At 39.8% G+C, this 14791-nt stretch overlaps 1 protein-coding gene across 4 annotated transcripts in view; it reads right to left on the bottom strand.

The window, feature by feature from the left end:
* The window catches only part of kcnd2 (potassium voltage-gated channel, Shal-related subfamily, member 2), a 340030-nt gene that overhangs the window by 268633 nt on the left and 56606 nt on the right, over positions 1-14791 (bottom strand). The gene's annotated exons all lie outside the window — the stretch shown is intronic.

The following is a 14791-nucleotide window of genomic DNA, read 5'->3' as shown; positions in this document are numbered from 1 at the left end:
CCAAGCTTTTTATGACCTTTGGTAGCTTGACGTAGAGCATAATCAAGGACGATTATAAAGATGTAGGGTGCCAGAGTGTCTCCTTGCAACACACCAGCTAGGAGCACAAACACTGTTGTTTCTCAGCCTGGTGATACAACCTTCACCATGGTCTTGGTATGGCTGGACTCTATTGCTCTCAATAGATGCTCTGGCACTCTGTAAGCTACTCTCAAGACCGTAAAGAATGATACCATTAAGAAAGTCTTAGACCTCAAGTACTCAGGTCAAGAATGATGAGTTCAGAGAAGGACTTAAAGATACGGAAGGTGCTAGCATGGATGGCTATGAACGACATGAAGAAAATCTGGGGGTCAAACTTGACCAGAGGGCCCAAAAAGAGGATCTTCATAGCAGTCACAGAGTCCATTCTCACATACAGATGTGGGACGTAGACGCTCACCAAGACCATGTGGAAGTCACTAGATGGTTGCTAAACACAAATGCTCTGGATGGCTCTTGACATGAGTTGGCAACAGCACATGACAAACGTTGAGCTCAATCACAACCTACCGACGCTCACCACTAAAATTAAGGTGAAAAGACTGCAACTAGCAGGGCACGGTCTATGCCACCCTGAACTACCTGCCAGCCCAGTCATCACATGGGAGCCCAAGCATGAGAGGATGAACCCTGGGTGCCCTCCCCAGACTATGGTCAACACGCTCCTAGAAAATAGCGGCGCGGCTAATGTAGATGAACTAAACACACTGATGAGGGAGAGGAAGGAGCATCCGTCATCGTGCCCAACGCCGTCCGCCTAGGCCTGAGTCGACATAGTATTCATGTAATGATCTTTCTGTAGAGCAGTGTTTGGGCTGCTGTGGGAGATGAGGGGTGTTTAGGAATGTGGGCCATCCAATCAGGAGAGTGAAACAGAGAGAAAGTTCTGGAGGAGGCTGGGAGAGTGGTTTTGTGACTGACAATGGTGGTGAGACTTTGTCTTTGTTTGATGGAAGATGAAGTGAGAAGACACCAGAGAGAACTGGCCCTGGGATTTGATCCGGTGAGGAAAAACAATTTGATAGAGCAATTTGAAATACAAATATTCATTCTGGTAAAACACAAACTTGATACTACTACTAGTTTCTCCTAACAGCTAAAATACAAATTTTAGTATTTCTTCAAAAAAAGATATTATAACAATTATAGAATTTTTTAAATTTTAAATATAGAGGGATTACTTGCATTACTCAATTAAGGTAATACATGCTTGTATACATTTATGAGATTGAAGTCACCAAATTGTTGAAAGGAGACTTATTCAAATTAGGTATAAGAACTATAAAAATAGAAAAGAGAAGCTGCTGGAACAGTACATTTGTGGTTAACATCCCAGTGATTTATTTCCAGAAACCTGTAAAAAAAAGCTATTCTGCCAATTCTTGACAAGAAGCACTATCAGATTTATTACTGTATTTATATTTCTTGTTTCCATTCTGCCCAATGCTGGCTCTGCAGTAAGGAATCTGTCACCTTGTCTAAATTTCATAAAAGTGAATACCACGTTCTATATCAGCTGTTTGCATGTACTTTGGAAAAAAACTGATGTAATGGATATGTTCAATATGCTTATGTAAAATTGTTTCCAGAATACTTAAGTTTAAGCATCAAATAAATTTTACTACTGTATTCTGCCATACCTTTACATGATTACTATTTCAACACCGTATAGAATTCCTACCTCCCATATGAAGTAAGGCAAAAGTACAAAATAAATGCCACAGATTGGATTTCACCTATTTTTGACCCAATAAGCTGTTATAGCATTTCCAAAACTCAACAAGTAGAAATGTCCAGGTACACTCATTGCTTTAGCCTGCTCTTGGCTAACAAAATGTATCTCTTCATTCTTTCGTTGTTCAATGCTTGCCCACATACATCTGTGAGATCTCTGTTGCCCTCTGCTTCCTGGTTACAAATGGCATACCTTCACATGTACATGGACACTTTCATCACTATGTTTCTGCCCCATGCCTGGATAGTGGGAGGGTTGTTCCTTCCATGAATAAAATTCTCATCAATTCCCTTGCACTGTTACATCCGTAGCCCCCTCCTTTGAGAGAATTGCAAGATCACTGTTGGGTTGGGTCAAGGGGTCCAGGAAATGGGAAAAGAGACGTGCCGGCTGGCTCGTTTCCCCGGCGATGTAAAGTTACGGGACATGGCCATTGTCTCTTGGAGACCAATTTGTGGATTGAGCTACTATACTCCGTGAACGCCCTCAAGCAAAGTGGGCTGGTTGAGGGAGAGAGTGCACACCCCCAACCTGATTGACATCTATGACCCTGCGAGTCAAGATAAAAGAGGGTCTGTAGGAACAGTCCCTCAGATGCACCAGGAGGAACGCTAGAAATCCCGTGACAGCGTTTAATAGCGACAGCCGGTGGGGGGCTCGCGTGCATCCTTTCCCTCGCCTGGGATTGGCAGCCTCACCACGGAAGAATGGCTTTAGCTAAAGGAGAGCCCACAAGTGAACGGCCACACCAATGGGACTCCTGATGGATCGAAATCGTAAAGGTTGGAAATCCCGTAGCGGTAACTGTTCCCAGTCTATTCCTATTTCTCTCTCTCTCCAACAAAGTGCAACACAGCGACAACCAAAAGGCTACAGCCTGCATGAACTGAGTGACTTTTATATTTCCATCGGACAATACATTATCCCCTAGACACCGATAGAGCTATTTCTTATTGGTTATTATTACACCCGCGCTTTAGATTTAGTATTGACGACGTATATTATCTGTATGTTTGCATTAATCTTATTTTTGTGCCCTTTATAAATAAATACTTTTAAAAATAGTACCATCAGAGTTCAATGGACCTCTCTATCTTTGCTGGTAAGTGATGCAGTTACGGGATTTCGTAACAGCACCAAAATGTTCAGTGGACATTAGAAGTGTCAAAGACGGAAGTGTGAAGAGAAATGATGATGTCAAGATAAGGAGAATAGGCTTAGTGGAGCAAGAGTAGGCTGAAACATTGGTTTTCCTGGACAAACCTGCTCGTGGGTCTTGGGTAGAAGGTAGGAGCAGACTGTGCAGGACTGGGGACTAGAATCCAATTGCTTGCTGTATGTGATTGAGAAATGTTTCCTCCACTACCTCCAATCAAGAATATGGAGGAAATATCTCAAGCAGATGAAGCAAATGATTGCTAGGGAAACACTGACTTACTTAATGTTAAGCTGTGGGATGACAGACCATAGGCACATTTGAGATGTCTAAAAGATAACTTCTTGCTTCTAGTCAGTTCACCAATAACTTCAGACACAGAAGTCTTGAAGGTGATATCAGGATTGTACCTTAGTGAGCAGAGCACTGCAAGTTCAGAGGGGTTTAGATTATAAATAAGTGAATGGAAAAATTAATATTGAAATTAAAGGGTAAACTCTACTTCATACTGAACAGCTTCTGCAATACCATTCATTTTTTACAGGTCAAAGCTGTATTTATGGGAATACACAAGGGAGCATACATGGAACAGAACTTATTTCAATCAGGCTCAGGCCCCTTCCCTCAGCTCTTTTTCAGTATATTGATAATCGCATTGGGCCTTCTTTCTAAAACCAAATTTCGATACTTTTGCTGCCAATTTCCTTTGTGCCCTTACTTTCACAGGGTTCATCTCTGATTCTATCCTTATCAGATTTCTTTCTTCATTTCAGAGGATAAATTAGCAACTAATATCCATTACAAGTCCATAAACTCCCCTGGCTATCTTAATCCAACTTCCTGTAGCAACCCAATTTCATTCTCCCAGTTTCGCTGTCACTGTCACATGTGCTCTAATAATGGCATGTTCTCCTCAGATCCCCCTGAGACTGTCTTCCTTTATCATTAGATTTGGTCTTTCTCTCTTTTATAGTTGACAATCACTCATCTTCTTCCTGCACTTCTGCTCACATCTTTTCCCTTCCGGGCAGAGCAAGAATAAGGTTCCTCTGAAACTCAACTTTACCACGGACATCTCACCAGCCTCTGCAGTCACACATCATTGTTTACACTTTCTACCATGTTTACCAATCAATATATCTTCTCTACCACTTACCTTTCAGCATTTCATAGAGACCATCACTTCTGCTATTCCCTGGCCTGCTCTTTTCCAAAAGATATTCTTTGTCCCACAACACCTTTCCATGCAAAGAGCATGGGGTACTTTACTTTGCCCCTTACCACTATTCAGAGACCTGCACAGTGCAGTGAAAAAACTACATGCCAAATCGGAGACAGCTTTGCTGAATACTCCCTTTTCGGTCATGGTGGACTCTGAACTTCCAGATGCCGATCACTATACCTTTTTAAATCCTCTTCTATTTTGAACTACTGAAATGTGGTTGCCTAAAGAGCTCCAGCAAAACCTACTATGAGCTTGAGCAACAGAAACTCATCAGTCAGATATCAGTCCGGTTCTCCTGCAAGGTCAGCTTTCTGTAAAGTTAGCTCAGTTTTTCTGTCACCACAGGCACTGCTAGATCTGTTGGACAGTTCCCATATTCTGATGAAGGGTCTCCGCCCGAAAAGTCGACAGTGCTTCTCCTTATAGATGCTGCCTGGCCTGCTGTGTTCCACCAGCATTTTGTGTGTGTTGTTTCTCTTTTTGCTTTCAGGTTTCAGCATCAACTCTGGCCTCTATTTCACAACTTTACATTGTTTTTCTCTTGCTTACTAACTACCCTCATTAAGCTGGACAGAGCTGAAAATTCGGCAATCCTGAAATTGTAGAGATATTCCCCTTGACCTAAAGTTATTTCCCTTGCCCTGTCTGCCTCTTCTCTATCGTTTCTGCAACTTTAATTGATATTTTTTCTCTCACAGTAATCATCAAGTGCATTCATTGTGAAACATTAATTATGTTTCTTTTTCACGAGAAGCTGCCTGGACAGCCAGGTCTTTCCGGTCTTTACTGTTTTCATTTTATTTCCAGTTTTACAGACTTCTAATTTCCAATTTATATATGCTTTAACTTCAAAACTGAGACTGATATGGAAACATTATCTCAAAAGTACTAAAATACAAGAATATTTTCATGGAAAGTTAAAAAAAACTCTAACTGCTCTATGTTTATAGAAACAATGGAACTTCATTAAAGATATTCCTGTAAATATTATGGATATTTTATGGAAGAAAATGCCACATTTACTTGCTTATCTAGTGATTACACAGAACTTATGTCCAATGAAAAATCTCTAGGAATGTTAAGTACAATAGTTAGCACATTATTTGTATAAACACATGGGCTTCCGTTTGGTTGTACTGTTACTTTTTAGCATAATGTATCCAAAATCAATTAATCCACTACAAAGATCATAGAATTTTAAGTGAAAATTGTGTTCTGCATAAATTAAGTTTTAATTGTCTTCTCAACTTGCACCCAGTAGAAGCTGGCTGCAGCGACAAAACTAGCTGTCCCCTCTTCTGAACATACAAGTGTTCAACAATTTCCACTTACATCTTTTCCATCACACTATACGTAAGAATCCATCACTCTGTTAGCAAAGTCTAGGAAGACCACAAGTAATTTCTCATGGTAGGTGTCATGCCTCATGTCTTACATTTTTAGGCAGCCTGGTCTCTCTACAAATGTCAGATCTAAAGAGACAAAAATCATTATCTTCACTGCTTAAACATGACTGACACAAAATAACTTTAAAACAGAAAGTCATCAGAATCTTTGTGAATTGATTTTGTCAGATTGTCCAAATTTACTCCATAATACTTTCCTGAGAAGTGTGGGTACTCTGACATCAGTTGCTGCTTCTTCTGAAACATTATTTGGAGAATTTAACCTTTGCCTAGATCCACCAGGAATATCATGACAAGAAGGTGAAACTGTAGGAAGCTGAGGAGAAACATGTTCAAAGAAATCTAAATGGCTTAAGTAGGTCTCATCCAATGTTTAAGAATCAAGGTTCTCAAATGATGTGCTGTTAGGGACAAACTGATTGCCTGGAGGTTCTTGAGGGCCCCACTGCGTGAGTTCTGCACCCAGGAGGGAGATAAATGGAGAACTGACAGGCCATTATCAATGCTCAATTCCACCCATTCAATTAGAGTAGACTTCACATATAGTTGCTTCTAAAAGCTATACTATAGTCTGTAGTCAAATCAATAAGAAGATTGTATAGAATTGAACAAGGTAACTTATCAAACTTCTATAGAATACTGAAGCATTCCTCAGGTTCCTGCACAAAACTGAGCAGGCAATCAGCAAGGAATGACTTACTTATCTGGAAAAAAATTCTTTGCTTGAGGCAGTCAGCCCCAATGATTCAGAGTTAATGAAAGGCAACATAGGAGATAGTGCTATTAGCATACACAAAAGAAATTGTTCAACTTAATCAAGGGCTTTCATTAAGAATCCAAAATAGAGAAATGCTGTGATTATAGCACTAATATCTAACACACAAATACCATGTTACAATTGTCAGTCCCAGCACTAGAGAAGCCTGGAAGGCTTTAGTAAATCACACACACAACTAAATCACAGCAATAGAGAACCTGAATTGTCAGGTTGCAATCAGGATGCAACACCAGGGAAACTACTTATCAGAGGTGCCAGCAGGTATGAAATTTCCTGCTAATCCTTGACTGTGACAAATCGATGTTTCCATATTGAGAGCTATAACTCAAATAGAATGTTTTGTCAACTTGGTACCCATATCCTTTACTTCCACCACTGCAAGCAAAGGTGCTATTGAAGACTGCAAGTCATTGCAAATACTCAGCCAATCTCATAGTCCACCTTCAAGTGCAAGACTGCAATTCCAAATTGATAATATCTACACTGTTAATGGACTAAAAATCTCAAAGAGATTCAAAATTAAGTTGCAGTTTTAAATGAAAAATCAATCCCCTCCAGTTGAGGGATCACCAACAATAATTTCACCTATCTGTCCAAAAAAAATAGGTGATATTTGAATGGGAAGAAAGTTGAAGGACTGTGTTTAACATGTGCTTAAATATACTGCCTTTGGCAGGGAACGTCAGGGATTGAAACAGATTTGTAGACTTTGAATCAAATAGTGATCTCCACATTGAGTTGCCTTCGAAACATGTTCAATGAATAGTTTAATAATAAAGAAAACACAAAACACAGTTGAACAAAAGTTCAAATGAATATAAATGTGATAGTGATAGCTACATTTACTAACCGGACAATTTTGCCTTCCAACTGGCCCTTTGACAATGTCACAACATTTTTTTTACACGTGTGGAAGGTGTAGTAGCACAAAGATAGCCTTGGGAATTTGTAGTCAAATGTAACCACTGGGAGACACCTGTTTAATGCAGACCAGTTAGACAGCAGCAGGGTGTACTCAAGCCAGACGAGTGAGGCCCATGTAGTGAGACTTTTCCAGAAAGATCTTCTTAAAACAAAGCATCCCTTTACAATAGGGGGTGCCAGAGACCGATAACAGAAGGATGTGAAAGACACCAAATTCCATTGTCCTTACTAACTTCAAACTATCATCGGCTGTCTGCTTGAGTTTTAGACTGTGAATGACGATTGATCTTGCAAGAAAGGAATTCAAGCATTACGTATTAAGGACCTCCAGCACCCAGGGCATGCCCTTTTCTCACTGTTACCTTCAGGTAGGAGATACAGAAGCATGAAGGCACACACTCAGTGATTCAGGAACAGCTTCTTCCCCTCTGCCATCTGATTCCTGAATGAACTTTAAAGCTTTGGACAGTACCTCACTTCTTTAAAATATACGATTTTTCTGTTTTTGCACTTTTTAAAATAATCTATTCAATATATGTAATTGATTTACTTGTTTATTTATTATTATTTTTCTCTCTCTCTGCTAGATTATGTATTGCATCGAACTGCAGCTGCTAGGTTAACAAATTTCACGTCACATGCCGTTGATAATAAATTCTGATTCTGATTCAACTTACAATAGTCAATATCTGCTACTGATGAGCCATTTCAGTATAAAAATAAGAGTTTTTTTGTTGAGGCTTCCGAACATTGTGGGTGACAAGGAACCATGCTGTTCTCTTGGTGCAGAAGTAAAATTAAAGGAATGCTTGAGTCATAAGAGTGTGTGCTCTGGGCCCAGTTGTTTTTTTTATTTTATTATTGGCAACATTTACTTCCAACACAGGGAACCAGATTGTAAATGAAAATCAATCCCAAAATCACAGAAATACTGAACATCCCAAGGGATCCTTATGTTGTCAATCCAATTGCACTCCTAGTAGAAATTAGAAATGCAATACAATCATACTGCAGTTACACTGGAAAATCTGGGCTTTGAACAAAGGCAGATTCAACATCTTTATCCATTTTAGTGGAGAGCAATGACTGCAAATGATAGAGCTAGGATTCAGGAAATCTACATTTTGTTTTCAGGTATATTAATTTGATAATATACAGAATTCAATATATTTAGACATATTTTCAGTAATTAGTAACACACACAAAATGCTGGAATAAGCAGTTAACACTTTGGGCCCAGACACTTCTTCAGAACTGGAAAAGGGAAGGCAGCAGAATGAAAAGATGGGAGGAGGGGGAAGGAAGACTAGCTAAAAGGTGATAGGTGAAGTCTGTTGGGCTGGAGAAGGAGGAATCTGATAGGAGAAGAGAGTGAACCATGAGAGAAAACGCGAGGAACAGAGGTAAGAGGCCAGATTGGGAAATAGTAGAAGACAGAAGGGGAGAAAAAGAATCCCAGAAGAAGAAATCAATATTCATTCCATCAGGTTGGAGGCTACCTGTATGGAATATGAGGTGTTGGTCCTCCACCTTCAGAGTGGCCTCATCATAGCAAAAGAGGAGGCCAACATGTTGAAATAGAAATAGGAATTAAAATGGTTACCCACCAGGTAATTTTTTTGGGGTGGATTCAGCAGAGGTGTTTGGCAAAGTTCTCCAATTTACATCCGGTCTCTCTAACATAGGGAAGGCCACACCGAGAACACAGAATACAATAGATGAACCCAATAGATTCACAGATGAAATGTTGCCTCACCCAGAAGGATGATTGCAGCCTTGAATGGAGGTAAGGGAGGAGGTGAATGGGAGGTGTAGCATTTCTATCACTTCCAGGGTTATTTGCAAGGAGGGAGATGAGTGGAGAAGGATCAGTGGACAAGGGAATCACAGAGGGAGCAACCTTTGCAAAAAGCAGAGAGTGGAGGTAAACATGTGTTTGGTGGCTGGATCCCATTGAAGATGGCAGACGTTGTGGAGGATGATGTGTTGGATGCAGAGGCTGATTGGGTAGTACATGAGGACAAGAGTATCTCTACTCCTGTTAAGGCAGCAGGAAGATGGAATGAGCAAGGAGGTCTGGGAAATGGAGGGAAATGCTGAAAAAAGGTGATTCCCATTCTTTGAAGGAGGACATCTCTGATGTCCTGGAAAGGAAAGCCTCATCTTGGGAACAAATGCAGTAGAGATAAAAGAACTGAGAAAATGGAAAAGCATTTTGACAGGAGACAGTGGGGGGGGGGGGGGGGGGGGGGAGGTGCAGTGGCACAGTCAAGATAACCATGAGAATCGCTATCTTGAGCTGAAAGTGAAATTGTTGAGGCTGAGGACCAGGTGGAATAGGATGGTGGTGGAGGGGAACTGTTGAGAAAGAAGCAAATCAGTTTCATGTATTACGGAGAAATAAAAATTTTTAAACTTTTCAGTAAGTGTGACAACCAGATTATACTTCCGTCATACTGCAGTATGATTGGCATGCAGTGTCAGAAATGGGTCAAGTGAATTTAAGGGCAGGGTGGAAGTTGGAAGCAAAGTTGATGAATTTGACAAGCTCAGCATGGGTGCATGATGCAGCACCAATACAGTTGTCAATATAGCACAGGAAGAGTTGGGGAGCATTATCAGAGAAGGCTGAGAACATAGAGTATTCTATGCAGCCAACAAAAAGGCAGGCATAGCTGAGGCCCAAGACTATCTTTGAGCTTGGAGGAAGTGAGAAGAACTGAAGGAGAAATTGTTGAAGGCGAGGACCAGTTCTGTCAGATGGAGCACGGGTAGTGTGGTGGAGGGGAACTGGTTGGATCTTTTGTTGAGAAAGAAGCAGCCTCTCCGGACTCTGGATTGGGGATTGTCAAACGTTATATGGATTTTCTAGTGTAGTCTGTTTTGTCAAATGCTTTTGTGATATCATTCTGGAGGAACATTGTTTCATTTTTTAAAACTGCATTGCATTTGTGGTATCTAAATGACAATAAACTGAATCTGAATCTGAAATTAGTTTCAATCAGTAAACAGTTTTCCTTTATGTTTTTTAATTGGAAAACATTATATGGTTTTAATAATATGAAAAGTTAATGTTTTAAAAAACTTTAACATACATGCATTACAGAGATATACAAATATTGAGCTCTTTGATAAGTGTGACAACCAGATTATACTTCCAACATACTGTAATTACACTGAGAGACAACATGTTACACAAGTCAAATCCATACAATTATTAAAAAAATATGAAAAGCTGTGGGAGGCTTTGCAAAGACAGAACTAAAAGGGATCTTAAAAGAAACAGAACAACCCGTTCAGCTTACTTAAACATACTTTTAAAAGATACAAATCATCATTCATTTGATAAATCCACTGTGATTAAAAAAGTGTTTTTTCAACCCAAATACAATAAGTAAAGTCGATTATTTTTATCTGGAAGTCTACACTCAGTGGCCACTGAGTGTAGGTTTGTGGTCTTCTGCTGCTGTAGCCCATCCATTTCAGGTGTTGTGCATTCAGATGCTCTTCTGCACACTACTGTTGTAATTTGAATTACTGTTGACTTCCTGTCAGTTTGAACCAGCTTGGCTATCTTCTGTGGGTCTTCATCAACAAGGTATTTTCATCTGCAGAGTTGGTGCTCACTGGATGTTTCTGTGTTTTTTTAAAACACCATTCTCTGTAAACTCTGCGGGGTTCCCAACCTGGGGTCCAAGGATTCCTTGGTTAATGGCAAGGCTCCATGGCACAAGAATGGCTGGGAACCCCTGCACTAGAGATTGTTGTGCGTGAAAATCTCAGGAAATCAGCAATTTCTGAGATACTCAAACCACCCCATCTGGCACCAACAATCATTCCACAGTCAAAGTCAATTAGATCATATTCTTTCCCCATTCCGATGTTTGATCTGAACAACAACTGAACCTCTTCACCATGTCTTTACACTTTTAGGCATTGCACTGCTGCCACGATTGGCTAATTAGAAGTTTGCATTAACAAGCAGATGAATCTAATAAAGTGGCCACTGAGTGTACTGTCATGATCTAGATACTTAACTTTCATATGCAAATAAACTTGTGATTTAAATTGGTTGCAAGAAATTGTGATAACAATTTCAATTACCCTTTGTGTAAATGCAGATTGAGATGCAAACTGCATTCTGGGGTATCTTCAAAAAGATAATACAAGACAACTTTTAATGTATGTTTTAAAGTTAATTTAATATTTACTTGCTTGGTGTAATTAAACAGGTTCAATTATTTGTGCAGCCTGTGATGAGAAAGAACAGTTAATTCTTAATTTTGAGACATGAATAACATTCAACCTTGACATTAAATATCAGGATTTTAAAATTTGCATGACATCAAATAAAAATAAATGTTGCAAGTAAAGTAATCAATAAACCATTGTGGTACGAAAATGCTACTGTTTTTCAGCTTTAAGCTGCAACTCAAAAAAGATGAAGTTTATTTAATGGAAAACAATATCAATTAAATTTACACTGTTGCATACCATTAGTGGAGGTTCTAGTTTTACCTTCTGGTGTGTCATTACTTTAGGTAGTAGGCAAATTCCAGAGATCCCAAAAATGAGCTGGTATTCAAAATACTCAAGTAAAAACGGTAACAACAGCAGAAAAATAAAAATGATATAAACATCAAATTACTGGGCATATATTAAAATAACTATCAAGTGTAAAATAATGCCAATCACAAAGTACACATTGTGTTTTCTACAAATCATTTGAACAAATTACAACAATTATAATGCATTAAAATATATCCCAGCAAAACAAGTGATTGCAAAATGTATCTTTTTAGTGAGTGTCTGTACTTTAGATTTTATTATTATAGCTGCTTGATCAAAATGTCTTCCTAATATAGATATATTTATAAGTCATAGAGACAAAAAACGCTGGAGGCTGGAGTGACAATCTGCTGGAGGAACTCAGTGGGCTGAGCGTTATCTGTGGGGTACAAATTGCAATGGGAGATAGAAAACACATGTAAAACGTGCCATGTTACAACAGTCGTGGAAGATTTCAATGTGCAGGTAGATTAGCAAAAATCAGGTTGGAGGCTGAGTTGGCTGCACGGTGTTTCTGCCCTGCTGCTGTGCAAAGTGGGGACCGAGGATTGGTTTGGGCCTACTCTGGCTATTCCAAGAGAGGATCTGGGACTCAGTCTGGTTCGGGATATTGTCGGCTTGCTTCTATTGCTTGAACAGTATAATTTTGCTCTCTTTCTCTGTGCAGTGGTGTTAGGTCTTTTGTTTAATCTCTCCCCTCCCCCTTGATTTGCGGCTGCCTATAAGCAGACAATTTTCAAGGTGTATAACTTGCACATTTTTTGATAATAAATGTGCTTTGAATCTTTGTGATTTGTCGGACAATTTGTCCTCCTAAGGAATCCATGCTGACATTAGCCTACTTTATCCTGTATTTCTAAGTACCCCAAAACCACATCCTTAATAATGGACTCCAATATCTTCCCAACCACTGAAGTTAGGCTAACTGGCCTATAATTTCCTTTCTTCTGCCTCCCTCCTTCCCTTCTTAGAGTGATAGTTGCAATTTTCCAGTCCTCTGGAACCACTCCAGAATCTAGTGATTCATTACCAATGGCTCCACAATTTCTTCACCTACCTCTTTTAGAATCCTGGGGTGTAGTCCGTCTGGTCCAGATGACTTACCTACCTTCAGACTTTTGAGCTTCCCACGTACCTTCTCCTTAGTAATAGCAACTATGTTCACTTCTGCCTGTGACACTAATTTCTGGCAAACTGCTAGGGTCTTCCAAAGTGAAGACTGACTCAACATATTTTGTAAGTTTGCTTGCCATTTCTTTGTCCTTCATGACTATGTCTCCAGCATCATTTTCTAATGGTCCAATATCCACTCTCACCTCTCTTTTACTTTGCATATCTGAAAAAATCTTTGGTATCCTTTTTTATATTATTGGCTTGTTTACCTTCAAATTCATCTGTTCTCTTATTATGGTTTGCTTTAAGTTGCTTTATGTTGTTTTTTTTTTAATAGCTTCCCAATCCTCTAACCTTCAATATTATATGCCCCCTTCTTTGTTTTTATGCTGCTTTTGACTTACCTTGTCAGCCATGGTTGCCTCATCCTCCTTTTAGAATACTTCTTCATCTTTGGGTATCTATCCTGCGGCTTCCAAATTGTCCCCAGAAACTCCCGCTATTGTTGTTCGGCAGTCATCCCTGCTAGTGACCCTTCCAATCAACTTTGTCCAGCTCCTCTCTCATGCTCTGTAATCTCCTTTACTCCACTCTAATACTGAGATATTTGACTTGAGTTTCTACCTCTATATATAGGGTAAATTCTATTTTAAGGGTTCCTTTACCTTAAGCTTGCTAATCAAATCTAGTTCATTACACAATACCCCATCCAGAATTGCCTTTTCCCTAGTGGGCTCAACCCACAAGCTGCTTTAAAAAGCCACCTTGAAGGCACACTACAAATTCCATCACTTGGGATAATGCACCAACCTGATTTTCCCAATCTATCTGCATATTGAAACCTTCCAGAACTGTTGTAACATTGCCCTTTTTACATATGTTTTCCATCTCCCATTGAATTTGTACCCCACATCCTGGCTACTGCTTGGAGGCCTGTATATAACTCCCATGAGGATCTATTTACTCTAGTATTTCCTTAACTCTACCCAAAAGGATTCTACATCTTCCAATTCTATGCAACCCCTTTCTCAGGATTTGATTTCACTTTTTACCAACAGAACCACCCCACCCCCTCTGTCTACCTACCTATCCTTTCAATACAAAGTGAATCCTTAGATGTTAAGCTCTCAACTATGATCTCCAGCCATGACTCAGTGATGGCTGCACTATCATACCTGACTATCTCGAACCATTCTATAAGGTCATCTTTCTTATTTCATATTTTACGTGTATTCAAATATCACACCTTCAGTTCTGTATCCATCACCCTTTTTGACTTTGCTCTCATGTTTCACTTCAACTCATCCCAATATCTCCAACTTTACCCTATCATCTGCCTGTCCTTCCTCATGGTCTTTCAATACACTATAACTACTTCTATACTAACTGCCTGATCCACATCTCTATCACGCTAGTTCCCATCCCCTGCCAACTTACTTTAAACTCTTGCCAGGATTTCCCAATGATCCAGAAATCCAAAACCCTGCCTCCTACATCAGTTCCTCAGCAACTCATTATTTGTTCTATCACCCTATTCCGGCCCTGACTAGCATGTAGCACTGGGCATAATCCAGAGATTATTACCTTGCAGGTCCTGCTCTTTAGCCTCTTCCCTTACTCCCTATATTCACTGTGCAGGACCTCTTCCCCCTTTCTACCTATGTCACATTGGTGCCAATGTACACTACAAACTCTGGCTACTCACCCTTCTTCTTGAAAATATTCTGCAGCTGCTCTGAGACATCTTTGACCCTAACACCTGGGAGGTATCACACCATCTTGGACCCACATTATCTCTTATCCATCCCCTAACTATCGAGTCTCCTACCACTAATGCTCTTTC

The sequence above is a fragment of the Hypanus sabinus genome, chromosome 8 (genome assembly GCF_030144855.1).
Source record: "Hypanus sabinus isolate sHypSab1 chromosome 8, sHypSab1.hap1, whole genome shotgun sequence".
NCBI classification, from domain to species: domain Eukaryota; kingdom Metazoa; phylum Chordata; class Chondrichthyes; order Myliobatiformes; family Dasyatidae; genus Hypanus; species Hypanus sabinus.
Note: the sequence above shows the minus strand (reverse complement) of the source record. Positions and strands in the feature narration are given on the sequence as shown.